The sequence below is a fragment of the Leptosomus discolor genome, chromosome 24 (genome assembly GCF_034619465.1).
Source record: "Leptosomus discolor isolate bLepDis1 chromosome 24, bLepDis1.hap2, whole genome shotgun sequence".
Taxonomy (NCBI): Eukaryota; Metazoa; Chordata; class Aves; order Leptosomiformes; family Leptosomidae; genus Leptosomus; species Leptosomus discolor.
In genome coordinates, this window is record NC_141414.1 from 1,258,307 (window position 1) to 1,281,286 (window position 22,980).

The window sequence follows — 22,980 nt, forward strand, 5'->3', positions numbered from 1 at the left end:
GACGTGCGTTGGCCTCTACGTCGGGACGTGCGTTGGCCTCTACGTCGGGACGTGCGTTGGCCTCTACGTCGGGACGTGCGTTGGCCTCTACGTCGGGACGTGCGTTGGCCTCTACGTCGGGACGTGCGTTGGCCTCTACGTCGGGACGTGCGTTGGCCTCTACGTCGGGATTTAGCTTACTTTCAGCTCTACGTCGGGACGTGCGTTGGGCTCTACGTCGGGATTTAGCTTACTTTTAGCTCTACGTCGGGACGTGCGTTGGGCTCTACGTCGGGACGTGCGTTGGGCTCTACGTCGGGACGTGCGTTGGGCTCTACGTCGGGACGTGCGTTGGGCTCTACGTCGGGACGTGCGTTGGGCTCTACGTCGGGACGTGCGTTGGGCTCTACGTCGGGACGTGCGTTGGGCTCTACGTCGGGACGTGCGTTGGGCTCTACGTGGGGACGTGCGTTGGGCTCTACGTCGGGACGTGCGTTGGGCTCTACGTCGGGACGTGCGTTGGGCTCTACGTCTGTAGTTAGCTAACTTTCAGCTCTACGTCGGGACGTGCGTTGGCCTCTAAGTCGGGACGTGCGTTGGCCTCTAAGTCGGGACGTGCGTTGGCCTCTAAGTCGGGACGTGCGTTGGCCTCTAAGTCGGGACGTGCGTTGGCCTCTAAGTCGGGACGTGCGTTGGCCTCTAAGTCGGGACGTGCGTTGGCCTCTAAGTCGGGACGTGCGTTGGCCTCTAAGTCGGGACGTGCGTTGGCCTCTAAGTCGGGACGTGCGTTGGCCTCTACGTCGGGATTTAACTTACTTTCAGCTCTACGTCGGGACCTGCGTTGGGCGCTAAGTCGGGACCTGCGTTGGGCTCTACGTCGGGACCTGCGTTGGCCTCTACGTCGGGACGTGCGTTGGGCTCTACGTCGGGATTTAACTTACTTTCAGCTCTACGTCGGGACGTGCGTTGGCCTCTACGTCGGGACGTGCGTTGGCCTCTACATCGGGATTTAGCTTACTTTCAGCTCTACGTCGGGACGTGCGTTGGCCTCTAAGTCGGGACGTGCGTTGGCCTCTAAGTCGGGACGTGCGTTGGCCTCTACGTCGGGACGTGCGTTGGCCTCTACGTCGGGACGTGCGTTGGCCTCTACATCGGGTTTAGCTTACTTTCAGCTCTACGTCGGGACGTGCGTTGGCCTCTACGTCGGGACGTGCGTTGGCCTCTACGTCGGGACGTGCGTTGGCCTCTACGTCGGGACGTGCGTTGGCCTCTACGTCGGGACGTGCGTTGGCCTCTACGTCGGGACGTGCGTTGGCCTCTACGTCGGGACGTGCGTTGGCCTCTACGTCGGGACGTGCGTTGGCCTCTACGTCGGGACGTGCGTTGGCCTCTACGTCGGGACGTGCGTTGGCCTCTACGTCGGGATTTAGCTTACTTTCAGCTCTACGTCGGGACGTGCGTTGGACTCTACGTCGGGATTTAGCTTACTTTCAGCTCTACGTCGGGACGTGCGTTGGCCTCTACTTCGGGATTTAGCTTACTTTCAGCTCTACGTCGGGACGTGCGTTGGGCTCTACGTCGGGACGTGCGTTGGGCTCTACGTCTGTAGTTAGGTAACTTTCAGCTCTACGTCGGGACGTGCGTTGGGCTCTACGTCTGTAGTTAGCTAACTTTCAGCTCTACGTCGGGACGTGCATTGGGCGCTACGTCGGGACGTGCATTGGGCGCTACGTCGGGACGTGAGTTGGACTCTACGTCGGGACGTGCGTTGGCCTCTACGTCGGGATTTAGCTTACTTTCAGCTCTACGTCGGGACGTGCGTTGGCCTCTACGTCGGGACGTGCGTTGGCCTCTACTTCGGGATTTAGCTTACTTTCAGCTCTACTTCGGGACGTGCGTTGGCCTCTACGTCGGGACGTGCGTTGGCCTCTACGTCGGGATTTAGCTTACTTTCAGCTCTACGTCGGGACGTGCGTTGGGCTCTACGTCGGGTTTTAGCTTACTTTCAGCTCTACGTCGGGACGTGCGTTGGGCTCTACGTCGGGACGTGCGTTGGGCTCTATGTCTGTAGTTAGCTAACTTTCTGCTCTACGTCGGGACGTGCGTTGGGCTCTATGTCTGTAGTTAGCTAACTTTCTGCTCTACGTCGGGACGTGCGTTGGGCGCTACGTCGGGACGTGCGTTGAGCTCTACGTCGGGACGTGCGTTGGGCTCTACGTCGGGACGTGCGTTGGGCTCTACGTCTGTAGTTAGCTAACTTTCAGCTCTACGTCGGGACGTGCGTTGGGCTCTACGTCGGGACGTGCGTTGGGCTCTACGTCGGGACGTGCGTTGGGCTCTACGTCGGGACGTGCGTTGGGCTCTACGTCTGTAGTTAGCTAACTTTCAGCTCTACGTCGGGACGTGCGTTGGCCTCTACGTCGGGACGTGCGTTGGCCTCTACGTCGGGACGTGCGTTGGCCTCTAAGTCGGGACGTGCGTTGGCCTCTAAGTCGGGACGTGCGTTGGCCTCTAAGTCGGGACGTGCGTTGGCCTCTAAGTCGGGACGTGCGTTGGCCTCTACGTCGGGATTTAACTTACTTTCAGCTCTACGTCGGGACCTGCGTTGGGCGCTACGTCGGGACCTGCGTTGGGCTCTACGTCGGGACCTGCGTTGGGCTCTACGTCGGGACGTGCGTTGGGCTCTACGTCGGGATTTAACTTACTTTCAGCTCTACGTCGGGACGTGCGTTGGCCTCTACGTCGGGACGTGCGTTGGCCTCTACGTCGGGACGTGCGTTGGCCTCTACGTCGGGACGTGCGTTGGCCTCTACATCGGGATTTAGCTTACTTTCAGCTCTACGTCGGGACGTGCGTTGGGCTCTACGTCGGGACGTGCGTTGGGCTCTACGTCGGGACGTGCGTTGGCCTCTAAGTCGGGACGTGCGTTGGCCTCTACGTCGGGACGTGCGTTGGCCTCTACGTCGGGTTTAGCTTACTTTCAGCTCTACGTCGGGACGTGCGTTGGCCTCTACGTCGGGACGTGCGTTGGCCTCTACGTCGGGACGTGCGTTGGCCTCTACGTCGGGACGTGCGTTGGCCTCTACGTCGGGACGTGCGTTGGCCTCTAAGTCGGGACGTGCGTTGGCCTCTACGTCGGGACGTGCGTTGGCCTCTACGTCGGGATTTAGCTTACTTTCAGCTCTACGTCGGGACGTGCGTTGGCCTCTACGTCGGGACGTGCGTTGGGCTCTATGTCTGTAGTTAGCTAACTTTCAGCTCTACGTCGGGACGTGCGTTGGGCTCTACGTCGGGACGTGCGTTGGGCGCTACGTCGGGACGTGCGTTGGGCGCTACGTCGGGACGTGCGTTGGGCGCTACGTCGGGACGTGCGTTGGGCGCTACGTCGGGACGTGCGTTGGGCACTACGTCGGGATTTAGCTTACTTTCAGCTCTACGTCGGGACGTGCGTTGGCCTCTACATCGGGACGTGCGTTGGCCTCTAGGTCGGGACGTGCGTTGGCCTCTAGGTCGGGACGTGCGTTGGCCTCTACGTCGGGACGTGCGTTGGCCTCTGCGTCGGGATTTAGCTTACTTTCAGCTCTAATTCGGGACGTGCGTTGGGCGCTACGTCGGGACGTGCGTTGGCCTCTGCGTCGGGATTTAGCTTACTTTCAGCTCTACTTCGGGACGTGCGTTGGGCGCTACGTCGGGACGTGCGTTGGGCGGTACGTCGGGACGTGCGTTGGGCGCTACGTCGGGATTTAGCTTACTTTCAGCTCTACGTCGGGACGTGCATTGGGCTCTACGTCGGGACGTGCGGTGGGCTCTACTTCGGGACGTGCGTTGGGCTCTACGTCGGGACGTGCGTTGGGCTCTACGTCGGGACGTGCGTTGGGCTCTACGTCGGGATTTAGCTTACTTTCAGCTCTACGTCGGGACGTGCGTTGGGCTCTACGTCGGGACGTGCGTTGGCCTCTACGTCGGGATTTAGCTTACTTTCAGCTCTACGTCGGGACGTGCGTTGGCCTCTACGTCGGGACGTGCGTTGGCCTCTACGTCGGGACGTGCGTTGGCCTCTACGTCGGGACGTGCGTTGGCCTCTACGTCGGGACGTGCGTTGGCCTCTACGTCGGGATTTAGCTTACTTTCAGCTCTACGTCGGGACGTGTGTTGGGCTCTACGTCGGGATTTAGCTTACTTTTAGCTCTACGTCGGGACGTGCGTTGGGCTCTACGTCGGGACGTGCGTTGGGCTCTACGTCGGGACGTGCGTTGGGCTCTACGTCGGGACGTGCGTTGGGCTCTACGTCGGGACGTGCGTTGGGCTCTACGTCGGGACGTGCGTTGGGCTCTACGTCGGGACGTGCGTTCGGCTCTACGTCTGTAGTTAGCTAACTTTCAGCTCTACGTCGGGACGTGCGTTGGGCTCTACGTCGGGACGTGCGTTGGGCTCTACGTCGGGACGTGCGTTGGGCTCTACGTCGGGACGTGCGTTGGGCTCTATGTCTGTAGTTAGCTAACTTTCTGCTCTACGTCGGGACGTGCGTTGGCCTCTACGTCGGGACGTGCGTTGGGCGCTACGTCGGGACGTGCGTTGGGCGCTACGTCGGGACGTGCGTTGGGCGCTACGTCGGGACGTGCGTTGGGCGCTACGTCGGGACGTGCGTTGGGCACTACGTCGGGATTTAGCTTACTTTCAGCTCTACGTCGGGACGTGCGTTGGCCTCTACATCGGGACGTGCGTTGGCCTCTAGGTCGGGACGTGCGTTGGCCTCTAGGTCGGGACGTGCGTTGGCCTCTAGGTCGGGACGTGCGTTGGCCTCTACGTCGGGACGTGCGTTGGCCTCTGCGTCGGGATTTAGCTTACTTTCAGCTCTAATTCGGGACGTGCGTTGGGCGCTACGTCGGGACGTGCGTTGGCCTCTGCGTCGGGATTTAGCTTACTTTCAGCTCTACTTCGGGACGTGCGTTGGGCGCTACGTCGGGACGTGCGTTGGGCGGTACGTCGGGACGTGCGTTGGGCGCTACGTCGGGATTTAGCTTACTTTCAGCTCTACGTCGGGACGTGCATTGGGCTCTACGTCGGGACGTGCGGTGGGCTCTACTTCGGGACGTGCGTTGGGCTCTACGTCGGGACGTGCGTTGGGCTCTACGTCGGGACGTGCGTTGGGCTCTACGTCGGGATTTAGCTTACTTTCAGCTCTACGTCGGGACGTGCGTTGGGCTCTACGTCGGGACGTGCGTTGGCCTCTACGTCGGGATTTAGCTTACTTTTAGCTCTACGTCGGGACGTGCGTTGGCCTCTACGTCGGGACGTGCGTTGGCCTCTACGTCGGGACGTGCGTTGGCCTCTACGTCGGGACGTGCGTTGGCCTCTACGTCGGGACGTGCGTTGGCCTCTACGTCGGGATTTAGCTTACTTTCAGCTCTACGTCGGGACGTGTGTTGGGCTCTACGTCGGGATTTAGCTTACTTTTAGCTCTACGTCGGGACGTGCGTTGGGCTCTACGTCGGGACGTGCGTTGGGCTCTACGTCGGGACGTGCGTTGGGCTCTACGTCGGGACGTGCGTTGGGCTCTACGTCGGGACGTGCGTTGGGCTCTACGTCGGGACGTGCGTTGGGCTCTACGTCGGGACGTGCGTTGGGCTCTACGTCGGGACGTGCGTTGGGCTCTACGTCGGGACGTGCGTTGGGCTCTACGTCGGGACGTGCGTTCGGCTCTACGTCTGTAGTTAGCTAACTTTCAGCTCTACGTCGGGACGTGCGTTGGGCTCTACGTCGGGACGTGCGTTGGGCTCTACGTCGGGACGTGCGTTGGGCTCTACGTCGGGACGTGCGTTGGGCTCTATGTCTGTAGTTAGCTAACTTTCTGCTCTACGTCGGGACGTGCGTTGGCCTCTACGTCGGGACGTGCGTTGGCCTCTACGTCGGGACGTGCGTTGGCCTCTACGTCGGGACGTGCGTTGGCCTCTACGTCGGGACGTGCGTTGGCCTCTACTTCGGGATTTAGCTTACTTTCAGCTCTACTTCGGGACGTGCGTTGGCCTCTACGTCGGGACGTGCGTTGGCCTCTACGTCGGGATTTAGCTTACTTTCAGCTCTACGTCGGGACGTGCGTTGGGCTCTACGTCGGGTTTTAGCTTACTTTCAGCTCTACGTCGGGACGTGCGTTGGGCTCTACGTCGGGACGTGCGTTGGGCTCTATGTCTGTAGTTAGCTAACTTTCTGCTCTACGTCGGGACGTGCGTTGGGCTCTATGTCTGTAGTTAGCTAACTTTCTGCTCTACGTCGGGACGTGCGTTGGGCTCTATGTCTGTAGTTAGCTAACTTTCAGCTCTACGTCGGGACGTGCGTTGGGCGCTACGTCGGGACGTGCGTTGGGCTCTACGTCGGGACGTGCGTTGGGGTCTACGTCGGGATTTAGCTTACTTTCAGCTCTACGTCGGGACGTGCGTTGGCCTCTAGGTCGGGACGTGCGTTGGCTTCTAGGTCGGGACGTGCGTTGGCCTCTACGTCGGGACGTGCGTTGGCCTCTGCGTCGGGATTTAGCTTACTTTCAGCTCTACTTCGGGACGTGCGTTGGGCGCTACGTCGGGACGTGCGTTGGCCTCTGCGTCGGGATTTAGCTTACTTTCAGCTCTACGTCGGGACGTGCATTGGGCTCTACGTCGGGACGTGCGTTGGGCTCTACGTCGGGACGTGCGTTGGGCTCTACGTCGGGATTTAGCTTACTTTCATCTCTACGTCGGGACGTGCGTTGGCCTCTACGTCGGGACGTGCGTTGGCCTCTACGTCGGGATTTAGCTTACTTTCAGCTCTACGTCGGGACGTGCGTTGGCCTCTACGTCGGGACGTGCGTTGGCCTCTACGTCGGGACGTGCGTTGGCCTCTACGTCGGGACGTGCGTTGGCCTCTACGTCGGGACGTGCGTTGGCCTCTAAGTCGGGACGTGCGTTGGCCTCTAAGTCGGGACGTGCGTTGGCCTCTACGTCGGGACGTGCGTTGGCCTCTACGTCGGGACGTGCGTTGGCCTCTACGTCGGGACGTGCGTTGGCCTCTACGTCGGGACGTGCGTTGGCCTCTACGTCGGGATTTAGCTTACTTTCAGCTCTACGTCGGGACGTGCGTTGGGCTCTACGTCGGGATTTAGCTTACTTTTAGCTCTACGTCGGGACGTGCGTTGGGCTCTACGTCGGGACGTGCGTTGGGCTCTACGTCGGGACGTGCGTTGGGCTCTACGTCGGGACGTGCGTTGGGCTCTACGTCTGTAGTTAGCTAACTTTCAGCTCTACGTCGGGACGTGCGTTGGGCTCTACGTCGGGACGTGCGTTGGGCTCTACGTCGGGACGTGCGTTGGGCTCTACGTCTGTAGTTAGCTAACTTTCAGCTCTACGTCGGGACGTGCGTTGGCCTCTACGTCTGTAGTTAGCTAACTTTCAGCTCTAAGTCGGGACGTGCGTTGGCCTCTAAGTCGGGACGTGCGTTGGCCTCTAAGTCGGGACGTGCGTTGGCCTCTAAGTCGGGACGTGCGTTGGCCTCTAAGTCGGGACGTGCGTTGGCCTCTAAGTCGGGACGTGCGTTGGCCTCTAAGTCGGGACGTGCGTTGGCCTCTAAGTCGGGACGTGCGTTGGCCTCTAAGTCGGGACGTGCGTTGGCCTCTACGTCGGGATTTAACTTACTTTCAGCTCTACGTCGGGACGTGCGTTGGGCGCTAAGTCGGGACCTGCGTTGGGCTCTACGTCGGGACCTGCGTTGGGCTCTACGTCGGGACGTGCGTTGGGCTCTACGTCGGGATTTAACTTACTTTCAGCTCTACGTCGGGACGTGCGTTGGCCTCTACGTCGGGACGTGCGTTGGCCTCTACGTCGGGATTTAGCTTACTTTCAGCTCTACGTCGGGACGTGCGTTGGCCTCTACGTCGGGACGTGCGTTGGCCTCTAAGTCGGGACGTGCGTTGGCCTCTAAGTCGGGACGTGCGTTGGCCTCTACATCGGGTTTAGCTTACTTTCAGCTCTACGTCGGGACGTGCGTTGGCCTCTACGTCGGGACGTGCGTTGGCCTCTACGTCGGGACGTGCGTTGGCCTCTACGTCGGGACGTGCGTTGGCCTCTAAGTCGGGACGTGCGTTGGCCTCTAAGTCGGGACGTGCGTTGGCCTCTAAGTCGGGACGTGCGTTGGCCTCTACGTCGGGACGTGCGTTGGCCTCTACATCGGGATTTAGCTTACTTTCAGCTCTACGTCGGGACGTGCGTTGGCCTCTACGTCGGGACGTGCGTTGGGCTCTATGTCTGTAGTTAGCTAACTTTCAGCTCTACGTCGGGACGTGCGTTGGGCGCTACGTCGGGACGTGCGTTGGGCTCTACGTCGGGATTTAGCTTACTTTCAGCTCTACGTCGGGACGTGCGTTGGCCTCTACATCGGGACGTGCGTTGGCTTCTAGGTCGGGACGTGCGTTGGCCTCTACGTCGGGACGTGCGTTGGCCTCTGCGTCGGGATTTAGCTTACTTTCAGCTCTACTTCGGGACGTGCGTTGGGCGCTACGTCGGGACGTGCGTTGGCCTCTGCGTCGGGATTTAGCTTACTTTCAGCTCTACGTCGGGACGTGCCTTGGGCGCTACGTCGGGACGTGCGTTGGGCGCTACGTCGGGATTTAGCTTACTTTCAGCTCTACGTCGGGACGTGCATTGGGCTCTACGTCGGGACGTGCGGTGGGCTCTACTTCGGGACGTGCGTTGGGCTCTACGTCGGGACGTGCGTTGGGCTCTACGTCGGGATTTAGCTTACTTTCAGCTCTACGTCGGGACGTGCGTTGGGCTCTACGTCGGGACGTGCGTTGGGCTCTACGTCGGGATTTAGCTTACTTTCAGCTCTACGTCGGGACGTGCGTTGGCCTCTACGTCGGGACGTGCGTTGGCCTCTACGTCGGGACGTGCGTTGGCCTCTATGTCGGGATTTAGCTTACTTTCAGCTCTACGTCGGGACGTGTGTTGGGCTCTACGTCGGGATTTAGCTTACTTTTAGCTCTACGTCGGGACGTGCGTTGGGCTCTACGTCGGGACGTGCGTTGGGCTCTACGTCGGGACGTGCGTTGGGCTCTACGTCGGGACGTGCGTTGGGCTCTACGTCGGGACGTGCGTTGGGCTCTACGTCGGGACGTGCGTTCGGCTCTACGTCTGTAGTTAGCTAACTTTCAGCTCTACGTCGGGACGTGCGTTGGCCTCTAAGTCGGGACGTGCGTTGGCCTCTAAGTCGGGACGTGCGTTGGCCTCTAAGTCGGGACGTGCGTTGGCCTCTAAGTCGGGACGTGCGTTGGCCTCTAAGTCGGGACGTGCGTTGGCCTCTAAGTCGGGACGTGCGTTGGCCTCTAAGTCGGGACGTGCGTTGGCCTCTAAGTCGGGACGTGCGTTGGCCTCTAAGTCGGGACGTGCGTTGGCCTCTAAGTCGGGACGTGCGTTGGCCTCTAAGTCGGGACGTGCGTTGGCCTCTAAGTCGGGACGTGCGTTGGCCTCTAAGTCGGGACGTGCGTTGGCCTCTACGTCGGGATTTAGCTTACTTTCAGCTCTACGTCGGGACGTGCGTTGGCCTCTAAGTCGGGACGTGCGTTGGCCTCTAAGTCGGGACGTGCGTTGGCCTCTAAGTCGGGACGTGCGTTGGCCTCTAAGTCGGGACGTGCGTTGGCCTCTAAGTCGGGACGTGCGTTGGCCTCTAAGTCGGGACGTGCGTTGGCCTCTAAGTCGGGACGTGCGTTGGCCTCTAAGTCGGGACGTGCGTTGGCCTCTAAGTCGGGACGTGCGTTGGCCTCTACGTCGGGATTTAACTTACTTTCAGCTCTACGTCGGGACGTGCGTTGGGCGCTACGTCGGGACGTGCGTTGGGCGCTACGTCGGGACGTGCGTTGGGCGCTACGTCGGGACGTGCGTTGGGCGCTACGTCGGGACGTGCGTTGGGCGCTACGTCGGGATTTAACTTACTTTCAGCTCTACGTCGGGACGTGCGTTGGCCTCTACGTCGGGACGTGCGTTGGCCTCTACGTCGGGACGTGCGTTGGCCTCTACGTCGGGACGTGCGTTGGCCTCTACATCGGGATTTAGCTTACTTTCAGCTCTACGGTTGGACGTGCGTTGGCCTCTAAGTCGGGACGTGCGTTGGCCTCTAAGTCGGGACGTGCGTTGGCCTCTAAGTCGGGACGTGCGTTGGCCTCTAAGTCGGGACGTGCGTTGGCCTCTAAGTCGGGACGTGCGTTGGCCTCTAAGTCGGGACGTGCGTTGGCCTCTAAGTCGGGCCGTGCGTTGGCCTCTAAGTCGGGACGTGCGTTGGCCTCTAAGTCGGGACGTGCGTTGGCCTCTAAGTCGGGACGTGCGTTGGCCTCTACATCGGGATTTAGCTTACTTTCAGCTCTACGTCGGGACGTGCGTTGGGCTCTACGTCGGGATTTAGCTTACTTTCAGCTCTACGTCGGGACGTGCGTTGGGCTCTACGTCGGGACGTGCGTTGGGCTCTACGTCGGGATTTAGCTTACTTTCAGCTCTACGTCGGGACGTGCGTTGGCCTCTAAGTCGGGACGTGCGTTGGCCTCTAAGTCGGGACGTGCGTTGGCCTCTAAGTCGGGACGTGCGTTGGCCTCTAAGTCGGGACGTGCGTTGGCCTCTAAGTCGGGACGTGCGTTGGCCTCTACGTCGGGACGTGCGTTGGGCTCTACGTCGGGATTTAGCTTACTTTCAGCTCTACGTCGGGACGTGCGTTGGCCTCTACATCGGGACGTGCGTTGGCTTCTAGGTCGGGACGTGCGTTGGCCTCTACGTCGGGACGTGCGTTGGCCTCTGCGTCGGGATTTAGCTTACTTTCAGCTCTACTTCGGGACGTGCGTTGGGCGCTACGTCGGGACGTGCGTTGGGCGCTACGTCGGGATTTAGCTTACTTTCAGCTCTACGTCGGGACGTGCATTGGGCTCTACGTCGGGACGTGCGGTGGGCTCTACTTCGGGACGTGCGTTGGGCTCTACGTCGGGACGTGCGTTGGGCTCTACGTCGGGATTTAGCTTACTTTCAGCTCTACGTCGGGACGTGCGTTGGCCTCTACGTCGGGATTTAGCTTACTTTCAGCTCTACGTCGGGACGTGCGTTGGCCTCTACGTCGGGACGTGCGTTGGCCTCTACGTCGGGACGTGCGTTGGCCTCTACGTCGGGACGTGCGTTGGCCTCTACGTCGGGATTTAGCTTACTTTCAGCTCTACGTCGGGACGTGTGTTGGGCTCTACGTCGGGATTTAGCTTACTTTTAGCTCTACGTCGGGACGTGCGTTGGGCTCTACGTCGGGACGTGCGTTGGGCTCTACGTCGGGACGTGCGTTGGGCTCTACGTCGGGACGTGCGTTGGGCTCTACGTCGGGACGTGCGTTCGGCTCTACGTCTGTAGTTAGCTAACTTTCAGCTCTACGTCGGGACGTGCGTTGGGCTCTACGTCGGGACGTGCGTTGGGCTCTACGTCGGGACGTGCGTTGGGCTCTACGTCGGGACGTGCGTTGGGCTCTACGTCGGGACGTGCGTTGGGCTCTACGTCGGGACGTGCGTTGGGCTCTACGTCGGGACGTGCGTTGGGCTCTACGTCGGGATTTAGCTTACTTTTAGCTCTACGTCGGGACGTGCGTTGGGCTCTACGTCGGGACGTGCGTTGGGCTCTACGTCGGGACGTGCGTTGGGCTCTACGTCGGGACGTGCGTTGGGCTCTACGTCGGGACGTGCGTTGGGCTCTACGTCGGGACGTGCGTTCGGCTCTACGTCTGTAGTTAGCTAACTTTCAGCTCTACGTCGGGACGTGCGTTGGGCTCTACGTCGGGACGTGCGTTGGGCTCTACGTCGGGACGTGCGTTGGGCTCTACGTCGGGACGTGCGTTGGGCTCTACGTCGGGACGTGCGTTGGGCTCTAAGTCGGGACGTGCGTTGGCCTCTAAGTCGGGACGTGCGTTGGCCTCTAAGTCGGGACGTGCGTTGGCCTCTAAGTCGGGACGTGCGTTGGCCTCTAAGTCGGGACGTGCGTTGGCCTCTAAGTCGGGACGTGCGTTGGCCTCTAAGTCGGGACGTGCGTTGGCCTCTACGTCGGGATTTAGCTTACTTTCAGCTCTACGTCGGGACGTGCGTTGGCCTCTACGTCGGGATTTAGCTTACTTTCAGCTCTACGTCGGGACGTGCGTTGGCCTCTACGTCGGGATTTAGCTTACTTTCAGCTCTACGTCGGGACGTGCGTTGGCCTCTACATTGGGATATAGCTTACTTTCAGCTCTACGTCGGGACGTGCGTTGGCCTCTAAGTCGGGACGTGCGTTGGCCTCTAAGTCGGGACGTGCGTTGGCCTCTAAGTCGGGACGTGCGTTGGCCTCTAAGTCGGGACGTGCGTTGGCCTCTAAGTCGGGACGTGCGTTGGCCTCTAAGTCGGGACGTGCGTTGGCCTCTACGTCGGGACGTGCGTTGGGCTCTACGTCGGGATTTAGCTTACTTTCAGCTCTACGTCGGGACGTGCGTTGGCCTCTACATCGGGACGTGCGTTGGCTTCTAGGTCGGGACGTGCGTTGGCCTCTACGTCGGGACGTGCGTTGGCCTCTGCGTCGGGATTTAGCTTACTTTCAGCTCTACTTCGGGACGTGCGTTGGGCGCTACGTCGGGACGTGCGTTGGGCGCTACGTCGGGATTTAGCTTACTTTCAGCTCTACGTCGGGACGTGCATTGGGCTCTACGTCGGGACGTGCGGTGGGCTCTACTTCGGGACGTGCGTTGGGCTCTACGTCGGGACGTGCGTTGGGCTCTACGTCGGGATTTAGCTTACTTTCAGCTCTACGTCGGGACGTGCGTTGGGCTCTACGTCGGGATTTAGCTTACTTTCAGCTCTACGTCGGGACGTGCGTTGGCCTCTACGTCGGGACGTGCGTTGGCCTCTACGTCGGGACGTGCGTTGGCCTCTAAGTCGGGACGTGCGTTGGCCTCTAAGTCGGGACGTGCGTTGGCCTCTAAGTCGGGACGTGCGTTGGCCTCTAAGTCGGGACGTGCGTTGGCCTCTAAGTCGGGACGTGCGTTGGCCTCTAAGTCGGGACGTGCGTTGGCCTCTACGTCGGGACGTGCGTTGGCCTCTACGTCGGGATTTAACTTACTTTCAGCTCTACGTCGGGACGTGCGTTGGGCGCTACGTCGGGACGTGCGTTGGGCTCTACGTCGGGACGTGCGTTGGGCTCTACGTCGGGACGTGCGTTGGGCTCTACGTCGGGATTTAACTTACTTTCAGCTCTACGTCGGGACGTGCGTTGGCCTCTACGTCGGGACGTGCGTTGGCCTCTACGTCGGGACGTGCGTTGGCCTCTACGTCGGGACGTGCGTTGGCCTCTACGTCGGGACGTGCGTTGGCCTCTACGTCGGGACGTGCGTTGGCCTCTACGTCGGGATTTAACTTACTTTCAGCTCTACGTCGGGACGTGCGTTGGGCGCTACGTCGGGACGTGCGTTTTGCTCTACGTCGGGACGTGCGTTGGGCTCTACGTCGGGGTTTAACTTACTTTCAGCTCTACGTCGGGACGTGCGTTGACCTCTACGTCGGGACGTGCGTTGGCCTCTACGTCGGGACGTGCGTTGGCCTCTACGTCGGGACGTGCGTTGGCCTCTACGTCGGGATTTAGCTTACTTTCAGCTCTACGTCGGGACGTGCGTTGGGCTCTACGTCGGGACGTGCGTTGGCCTCTAAGTCGGGACGTGCGTTGGCCTCTACGTCGGGACGTGCGTTGGCCTCTACATCGGGATTTAGCTTACTTTCAGCTCTACGTCGGGACGTGCGTTGGGCTCTACGTCGGGACGTGCGTTGGGCTCTACGTCGGGATTTAGCTTACTTTCAGCTCTACGTCGGGACGTCCGTTGGCCTCTACGTCGGGACGTGCGTTGGCCTCTACTTCGGGATTTAGCTTACTTTCAGCTCTACGTCGGGACGTGCGTTGGCCTCTACGTCGGGACGTGCGTTGGCCTCTACGTCGGGACGTGCGTTGGCCTCTACGTCGGGACGTGCGTTGGCCTCTACGTCGGGACGTGCGTTGGCCTCTACGTCGGGACGTGCGTTGGCCTCTACGTCGGGACGTGCGTTGGCCTCTACGTCGGGACGTGCGTTGGCCTCTACGTCGGGACGTGCGTTGGCCTCTACGTCGGGACGTGCGTTGGCCTCTACATTGGGATTTAGCTTACTTTCAGCTCTACGTCGGGACGTGCGTTGGCCTCTACGTCGGGACGTGCGTTGGCCTCTACGTCGGGACGTGCGTTGGCCTCTACGTCGGGACGTGCGTTGGCCTCTACGTCGGGACGTGCGTTGGCCTCTAGGTCGGGACGTGCGTTGGCCTCTACGTCGGGACGTGCGTTGGCCTCTGCGTCGGGATTTAGCTTACTTTCAGCTCTACTTCGGGACGTGCGTTGGGCGCTACGTCGGGACGTGCGTTGGGCGCTACGTCGGGACGTGCGTTGGGCGCTACGTCGGGATTTAGCTTACTTTCAGCTCTACGTCGGGACGTGCATTGGGCTCTACGTCGGGACGTGCGTTGGGCTCTACGTCGGGACGTGCGTTGGGCTCTACTTCGGGACGTGCGTTGGGCTCTACGTCGGGATTTAGCTTACTTTCATCTCTACGTCGGGACGTGCGTTGGCCTCTACGTCGGGACGTGCGTTGGCCTCTACGTCGGGATTTAGCTTACTTTCAGCTCTACGTCGGGACGTGCGTTGGCCTCTACGTCGGGACGTGCGTTGGCCTCTACGTCGGGACGTGCGTTGGCCTCTACGTCGGGACGTGCGTTGGCCTCTACGTCGGGACGTGCGTTGGCCTCTACGTCGGGATTTAGCTTACTTTCAGCTCTACGTCGGGACGTGCGTTGGGCTCTACGTCGGGATTTAGCTTACTTTTAGCTCTACGTCGGGACGTGCGTTGGGCTCTACGTCGGGACGTGCGTTGGGCTCTACGTCTGTAGTTAGCTAACTTTCAGCTCTACGTCGGGACGTGCGTTGGGCTCTACGTCGGGACGTGCGTTGGGCTCTACGTCGGGACGTGCGTTGGGCTCTACGTCGGGACGTGCGTTGGGCTCTACGTCTGTAGTTAGCTAACTTTCAGCTCTACGTCGGGACGTGCGTTGGCCTCTAAGTCGGGACGTGCGTTGGCCTCTAAGTCGGGACGTGCGTTGGCCTCTAAGTCGGGACGTGCGTTGGCCTCTAAGTCGGGACGTGCGTTGGCCTCTAAGTCGGGACGTGCGTTGGCCTCTAAGTCGGGACGTGCGTTGGCCTCTACGTCGGGACGTGCGTTGGCCTCTACGTCGGGATTTAACTTACTTTCAGCTCTACGTCGGGACGTGCGTTGGGCGCTAAGTCGGGACCTGCGTTGGGCTCTACGTCGGGACCTGCGTTGGGCTCTACGTCGGGACGTGCGTTGGGCTCTACGTCGGGATTTAACTTACTTTCAGCTCTACGTCGGGACGTGCGTTGGCCTCTACGTCGGGACGTGCGTTGGCCTCTACATCGGGATTTAGCTTACTTTCAGCTCTACGTCGGGACGTGCGTTGGGCTCTACGTCGGGACGTGCGTTGGCCTCTACGTCGGGACGTGCGTTGGCCTCTACATCGGGTTTAGCTTACTTTCAGCTCTACGTCGGGACGTGCGTTGGCCTCTACGTCGGGACGTGCGTTGGCCTCTAAGTCGGGACGTGCGTTGGCCTCTAAGTCGGGACGTGCGTTGGCCTCTAAGTCGGGACGTGCGTTGGCCTCTACGTCGGGACGTGCGTTGGCCTCTACGTCGGGACGTGCGTTGGCCTCTACATCGGGATTTAGCTTACTTTCAGCTCTACGTCGGGACGTGCGTTGGCCTCTACGTCGGGACGTGCGTTGGGCTCTATGTCTGTAGTTAGCTAACTTTCAGCTCTACGTCGGGACGTGCGTTGGGCGCTACGTCGGGACGTGCGTTGGGCTCTACGTCGGGACGTGCGTTGGGCTCTACGTCGGGATTTAGCTTACTTTCAGCTCTACGTCGGGACGTGCGTTGGCCTCTACGTCGGGACGTGCGTTGGCTTCTAGGTCGGGACGTGCGTTGGCCTCTACGTCGGGACGTGCGTTGGCCTCTGCGTCGGGATTTAGCTTACTTTCAGCTCTACTTCGGGACGTGCGTTGGGCGCTACGTCGGGACGTGCGTTGGGCGCTACGTCGGGATTTAGCTTACTTTCAGCTCTACGTCGGGACGTGCATTGGGCTCTACGTCGGGACGTGCGGTGGGCTCTACTTCGGGACGTGCGTTGGGCTCTACGTCGGGACGTGCGTTGGGCTCTACGTCGGGATTTAGCTTACTTTCAGCTCTACGTCGGGACGTGCGTTGGGCTCTACGTCGGGACGTGCGTTGGCCTCTACGTCGGGATTTAGCTTACTTTCAGCTCTACGTCGGGACGTGCGTTGGCCTCTACGTCGGGACGTGCGTTGGCCTCTACGTCGGGACGTGCGTTGGCCTCTACGTCGGGACGTGCGTTGGCCTCTACGTCGGGATTTAGCTTACTTTCAGCTCTACGTCGGGACGTGTGTTGGGCTCTACGTCGGGATTTAGCTTACTTTTAGCTCTACGTCGGGACGTGCGTTGGGCTCTACGTCGGGACGTGCGTTGGGCTCTACGTCGGGACGTGCGTTGGGCTCTACGTCGGGACGTGCGTTGGGCTCTACGTCGGGACGTGCGTTGGGCTCTACGTCGGGACGTGCGTTGGGCTCTACGTCGGGACGTGCGTTCGGCTCTACGTCTGTAGTTAGCTAACTTTCAGCTCTACGTCGGGACGTGCGTTGGGCTCTACGTCGGGACGTGCGTTGGGCTCTACGTCGGGACGTGCGTTGGGCTCTACGTCGGGACGTGCGTTGGGCTCTACGTCGGGACGTGCGTTGGGCTCTACGTCGGGACGTGCGTTGGGCTCTACGTCGGGATTTAGCTTACTTTCAGCTCTACGTCGGGACGTGCGTTGGCCTCTAAGTCGGGACGTGCGTTGGCCTCTAAGTCGGGACGTGCGTTGGCCTCTAAGTCGGGACGTGCGTTGGCCTCTAAGTCGGGACGTGCGTTGGCCTCTACGTCGGGATTTAGCTTACTTTCAGCTCTACGTCGGGACGTGCGTTGGCCTCTACATTGGGATATAGCTTACTTTCAGCTCTACGTCGGGACGTGCGTTGGCCTCTAAGTCGGGACGTGCGTTGGCCTCTAAGTCGGGACGTGCGTTGGCCTCTAAGTCGGGACGTGCGTTGGCCTCTAAGTCGGGACGTGCGTTGGCCTCTAAGTCGGGACGTGCGTTGGCCTCTAAGTCGGGACGTGCGTTGGCCTCTAAGTCGGGATTTAGCTTACTTTCAGCTCTACGTCGGGACGTGCGTTGGGCTCTACGTCGGGATTTAGCTTACTTTCAGCTCTACGTCGGGACGTGCGTTGGGCTCTACGTCGGGACGTGCGTTGGGCTCTACGTCGGGATTTAGCTTACTTTCAGCTCTACGTCGGGACGTGCGTTGGCCTCTACGTCGGGACGTGCGTTGGCCTCTACTTCGGGATTTAGCTTACTTTCAGCTCTACGTCGGGACGTGCGTTGGCCTCTACGTCGGGACGTGCGTTGGCCTCTACGTCGGGACGTGCGTTGGCCTCTACGTCGGGACGTGCGTTGGGCTCTACGTCGGGATTTAGCTTAATTTCAGTTCTACGTCGGGACGTGCGTTGGGCTCTACGTCGGGTTTTAGCTTACTTTCAGCTCTACGTCGGGACGTGCGTTGGGCTCTACGTCAGGACGTGCGTTGGGCTCTACGTCGGGACGTGCGTTGGGCTCTATGTCTGTAGTTAGCTAACTTTCTGCTCTACGTCGGGACGTGCGTTGGGCGCTACGTCGGGACCTGCGTTGGGCTCTACGTCGGGACGTGCGTTGGGCTCTACGTCGGGATTTAGCTTACTTTCAGCTCTACGTCGGGACGTGCGTTGGCCTCTACGTCGGGACGTGCGTTGGCCTCTAGGTCGGGACGTGCGTTGGCCTCTAGGTCGGGACCTGCGTTGGGCTGTACGTCGGCATTTAGCTTACTTTCAGCTCTACGTCGGGACGTGCGTTGGCCTCTAAGTCGGGACGTGCGTTGGCCTCTAAGTCGGGACGTGCGTTGGCCTCTAAGTCGGGACGTGCGTTGGCCTCTAAGTCGGGACGTGCGTTGGCCTCTAAGTCGGGACGTGCGTTGGCCTCTACGTCGGGACGTGCGTTGGCCTCTACGTCGGGACGTGCGTTGGCCTCTACGTCGGGATTTAACTTACTTTCAGCTCTACGTCGGGACGTGCGTTGGGCGCTACGTCGGGACGTGCGTTGGGCTCTACGTCGGGACGTGCGTTGGGCTCTACGTCGGGATTTAACTTACTTTCAGCTCTACGTCGGGACGTGCGTTGGCCTCTACGTCGGGACGTGCGTTGGCCTCTACGTCGGGACGTGCGTTGGCCTCTACGTCGGAACGTGCGTTGGCCTCTACGTCGGGACGTGCGTTGGCCTCTACGTCGGGACGTGCGTTGGCCTCTACGTCGGGATTTAACTTACTTTCAGCTCTACGTCGGGACGTGCGTTGGGCGCTACGTCGGGACGTGCGTTGGGCTCTACGTCGGGACGTGCGTTGGGCTCTACGTCGGGGTTTAACTTACTTTCAGCTCTACGTCGGGACGTGCGTTGGCCTCTACGTCGGGACGTGCGTTGGCCTCTACGTCGGGACGTGCGTTGGCCTCTACGTCGGGACGTGCATTGGCCTCTACGTCGGGATTTAGCTTACTTTCAGCTCTACGTCGGGACGTGCGTTGGGCTCTACGTCGGGACGTGCGTTGGGCTCTACGTCGGGACGTGCGTTGGCCTCTAAGTCGGGACGTGCGTTGGCCTCTAAGTCGGGACGTGCGTTGGCCTCTACGTCGGGACGTGCGTTGGCCTCTACATCGGGATTTAGCTTACTTTCAGCTCTACGTCGGGACGTGCGTTGGGCTCTACGTCGGGACGTGCGTTGGGCTCTACGTCGGGATTTAGCTTACTTTCAGCTCTACGTCGGGACGTCCGTTGGCCTCTACGTCGGGACGTGCGTTGGCCTCTACTTCGGGATTTAGCTTACTTTCAGCTCTACGTCGGGACGTGCGTTGGCCTCTACGTCGGGACGTGCGTTGGCCTCTACGTCGGGACGTGCGTTGGCCTCTACGTCGGGACGTGCGTTGGCCTCTACGTTGGGATTTAGCTTACTTTCAGCTCTACGTCGGGACGTGCGTTGGCCTCTACGTCGGGACGTGCGTTGGCCTCTACGTCGGGACGTGCGTTGGCCTCTACGTCGGGACGTGCGTTGGCCTCTAGGTCGGGACGTGCGTTGGCCTCTACGTCGGGACGTGCGTTGGCCTCTGCGTCGGGATTTAGCTTACTTTCAGCTCTACTTCGGGACGTGCGTTGGGCGCTACGTCGGGACGTGCGTTGGGCGCTACGTCGGGATTTAGCTTACTTTCAGCTCTACGTCGGGACGTGCATTGGGCTCTACGTCGGGACGTGCGTTGGGCTCTACGTCGGGACGTGCGTTGGGCTCTACGTCGGGACGTGCGTTGGGCTCTACGTCGGGATTTAGCTTACTTTCATCTCTACGTCGGGACGTGCGTTGGCATCTACGTCGGGACGTGCGTTGGCCTCTACGTCGGGATTTAGCTTACTTTCAGCTCTACGTCGGGACGTGCGTTGGCCTCTACGTCGGGACGTGCGTTGGCCTCTACGTCGGGACGTGCGTTGGCCTCTACGTCGGGACGTGCGTTGGCCTCTACGTCGGGACGTGCGTTGGCCTCTACGTCGGGATTTAGCTTACTTTCAGCTCTACGTCGGGACGTGCGTTGGGCTCTACGTCGGGATTTAGCTTACTTTTAGCTCTACGTCTGGACGTGCGTTGGGCTCTACGTCGGGACGTGCGTTGGGCTCTACGTCGGGACGTGCGTTGGGCTCTACGTCGGGACGTGCGTTGGCCTCTAAGTCGGGACGTGCGTTGGCCTCTACGTCGGGACGTGCGTTGGCCTCTACGTCGGGACGTGCGTTGGCCTCTACGTCGGGACGTGCGTTGGCCTCTACGTCGGGATTTAGCTTACTTTCAGCTCTACGTCGGGACGTGCGTTGGGCTCTACGTCGGGATTTAGCTTACTTTTAGCTCTACGTCGGGACGTGCGTTGGGCTCTACGTCGGGACGTGCGTTGGGCTCTACGTCGGGACGTGCGTTGGGCTCTACGTCGGGACGTGCGTTGGGCTCTACGTCGGGACGTGCGTTGGGCTCTACGTCGGGACGTGCGTTCGGCTCTACGTCTGTAGTTAGCTAACTTTCAGCTCTACGTCGGGACGTGCGTTGGGCTCTACGTCGGGACGTGCGTTGGGCTCTACGTCGGGACGTGCGTTGGGCTCTACGTCGGGACGTGCGTTGGGCTCTACGTCGGGACGTGCGTTGGGCTCTACGTCGGGACGTGCGTTGGGCTCTACGTCGGGATTTAGCTTACTTTCAGCTCTACGTCGGGACGTGCGTTGGCCTCTAAGTCGGGACGTGCGTTGGCCTCTAAGTCGGGACGTGCGTTGGCCTCTAAGTCGGGACGTGCGTTGGCCTCTACGTCGGGACGTGCGTTGGCCTCTACGTCGGGACGTGCGTTGGCCTCTAAGTCGGGACGTGCGTTGGCCTCTACGTCGGGATTTAGCTTACTTTCAGCTCTACGTCGGGACGTGCGTTGGCCTCTAAGTCGGGACGTGCGTTGGCCTCTAAGTCGGGACGTGCGTTGGCCTCTAAGTCGGGACGTGCGTTGGCCTCTAAGTCGGGACGTGCGTTGGCCTCTACGTCGGGATTTAACTTACTTTCAGCTCTACGTCGGGACGTGCGTTGGGCGCTACGTCGGGACGTGCGTTGGGCGCTACGTCGGGACGTGCGTTGGGCGCTACGTCGGGATTTAACTTACTTTCAGCTCTACGTCGGGACGTGCGTTGGCCTCTACGTCGGGACGTGCGTTGGCCTCTACATCGGGATTTAGCTTACTTTCAGCTCTACGGTTGGACGTGCGTTGGCCTCTAAGTCGGGACGTGCGTTGGCCTCTAAGTCGGGACGTGCGTTGGCCTCTAAGTCGGGACGTGCGTTGGCCTCTAAGTCGGGACGTGCGTTGGCCTCTAAGTCGGGACGTGCGTTGGCCTCTAAGTCGGGACGTGCGTTGGCCTCTAAGTCGGGACGTGCGTTGGCCTCTACATCGGGATTTAGCTTACTTTCTGCTCTACGTCGGGACGTGCGTTGGGCTCTACGTCGGGACGTGCGTTGGGCTCTACGTCGGGACGTGCGTTGGGCTCTACGTCGGGACGTGCGTTGGGCTCTACGTCGGGACGTGCGTTGGGCTCTACGTCGGGACGTGCGTTGGGCTCTACGTCGGGACGTGCGTTGGGCTCTACGTCGGGATTTAGCTTACTTTCAGCTCTACGTCGGGACGTGCGTTTGCCTCTACTTCGGGATTTAGCTTACTTTCAGCTCTACGTCGGGACGTGCGTTGGGCTCTAAGTCGGGACGTGCGTTGGGCTCTACGTCGGGACGTGCGTTGGCCTCTACATTGGGATATAGCTTACTTTCAGCTCTACGTCGGGACGTGCGTTGGCCTCTAATTCGGGACGTGCGTTGGCCTCTAATTCGGGACGTGCGTTGGCCTCTAATTCGGGACGTGCGTTGGCCTCTAAGTCGGGACGTGCGTTGGCCTCTAAGTCGGGACGTGCGTTGGCCTCTACATCGGGATTTAGCTTACTTTCAGCTCTACGTCGGGACGTGCGTTGGGCTCTACGTCGGGACGTGCGTTGGGCTCTACGTCGGGATTTAGCTTACTTTCAGCTCTACGTCGGGACGTGCGTTGGGCTCTACGTCGGGACGTGCGTTGGGCTCTACGTCGGGATTTAGCTTACTTTTAGCTCTACGTCGGGACGTGCGTTGGGCTCTACGTCGGGACGTGCGTTGGGCTCTACGTCGGGACGTGCGTTGGGCTCTACGTCGGGACGTGCGTTGGGCTCTACGTCGGGACGTGCGTTGGGCTCTACGTCGGGACGTGCGTTGGGCTCTACGTCGGGACGTGCGTTGGGCTCTACGTCTGTAGTTAGCTAACTTTCAGCTCTACGTCGGGACGTGCGTTGGCCTCTAAGTCGGGACGTGCGTTGGCCTCTAAGTCGGGACGTGCGTTGGCCTCTAAGTCGGGACGTGCGTTGGCCTCTAAGTCGGGACGTGCGTTGGCCTCTAAGTCGGGACGTGCGTTGGCCTCTACGTCGGGACGTGCGTTGGCCTCTACGTCGGGACGTGCGTTGGCCTCTACGTCGGGATTTAACTTACTTTCAGCTCTACGTCGGGACGTGCGTTGGGCGCTAAGTCGGGACCTGCGTTGGGCTCTACGTCGGGACCTGCGTTGGGCTCTACGTCGGGACGTGCGTTGGGCTCTACGTCGGGATTTAACTTACTTTCAGCTCTACGTCGGGACGTGCGTTGGCCTCTACGTCGGGACGTGCGTTGGCCTCTACATCGGGATTTAGCTTACTTTCAGCTCTACGTCGGGACGTGCGTTGGGCTCTACGTCGGGACGTGCGTTGGCCTCTAAGTCGGGACGTGCGTTGGCCTCTACGTCGGGACGTGCGTTGGCCTCTACGTCGGGACGTGCGTTGGCCTCTACATCGGGTTTAGCTTACTTTCAGCTCTACGTCGGGACGTGCGTTGGCCTCTACGTCGGGACGTGCGTTGGCCTCTACGTCGGGACGTGCGTTGGCCTCTAAGTCGGGACGTGCGTTGGCCTCTAAGTCGGGACGTGCGTTGGCCTCTACGTCGGGACGTGCGTTGGCCGCTACATCGGGATTTAGCTTACTTTCAGCTCTACGTCGGGACGTGCGTTGGCCTCTACGTCGGGACGTGCGTTGGGCTCTATGTCTGTAGTTAGCTAACTTTCAGCTCTACGTCGGGACGTGCGTTGGGCGCTACGTCGGGACGTGCGTTGGGC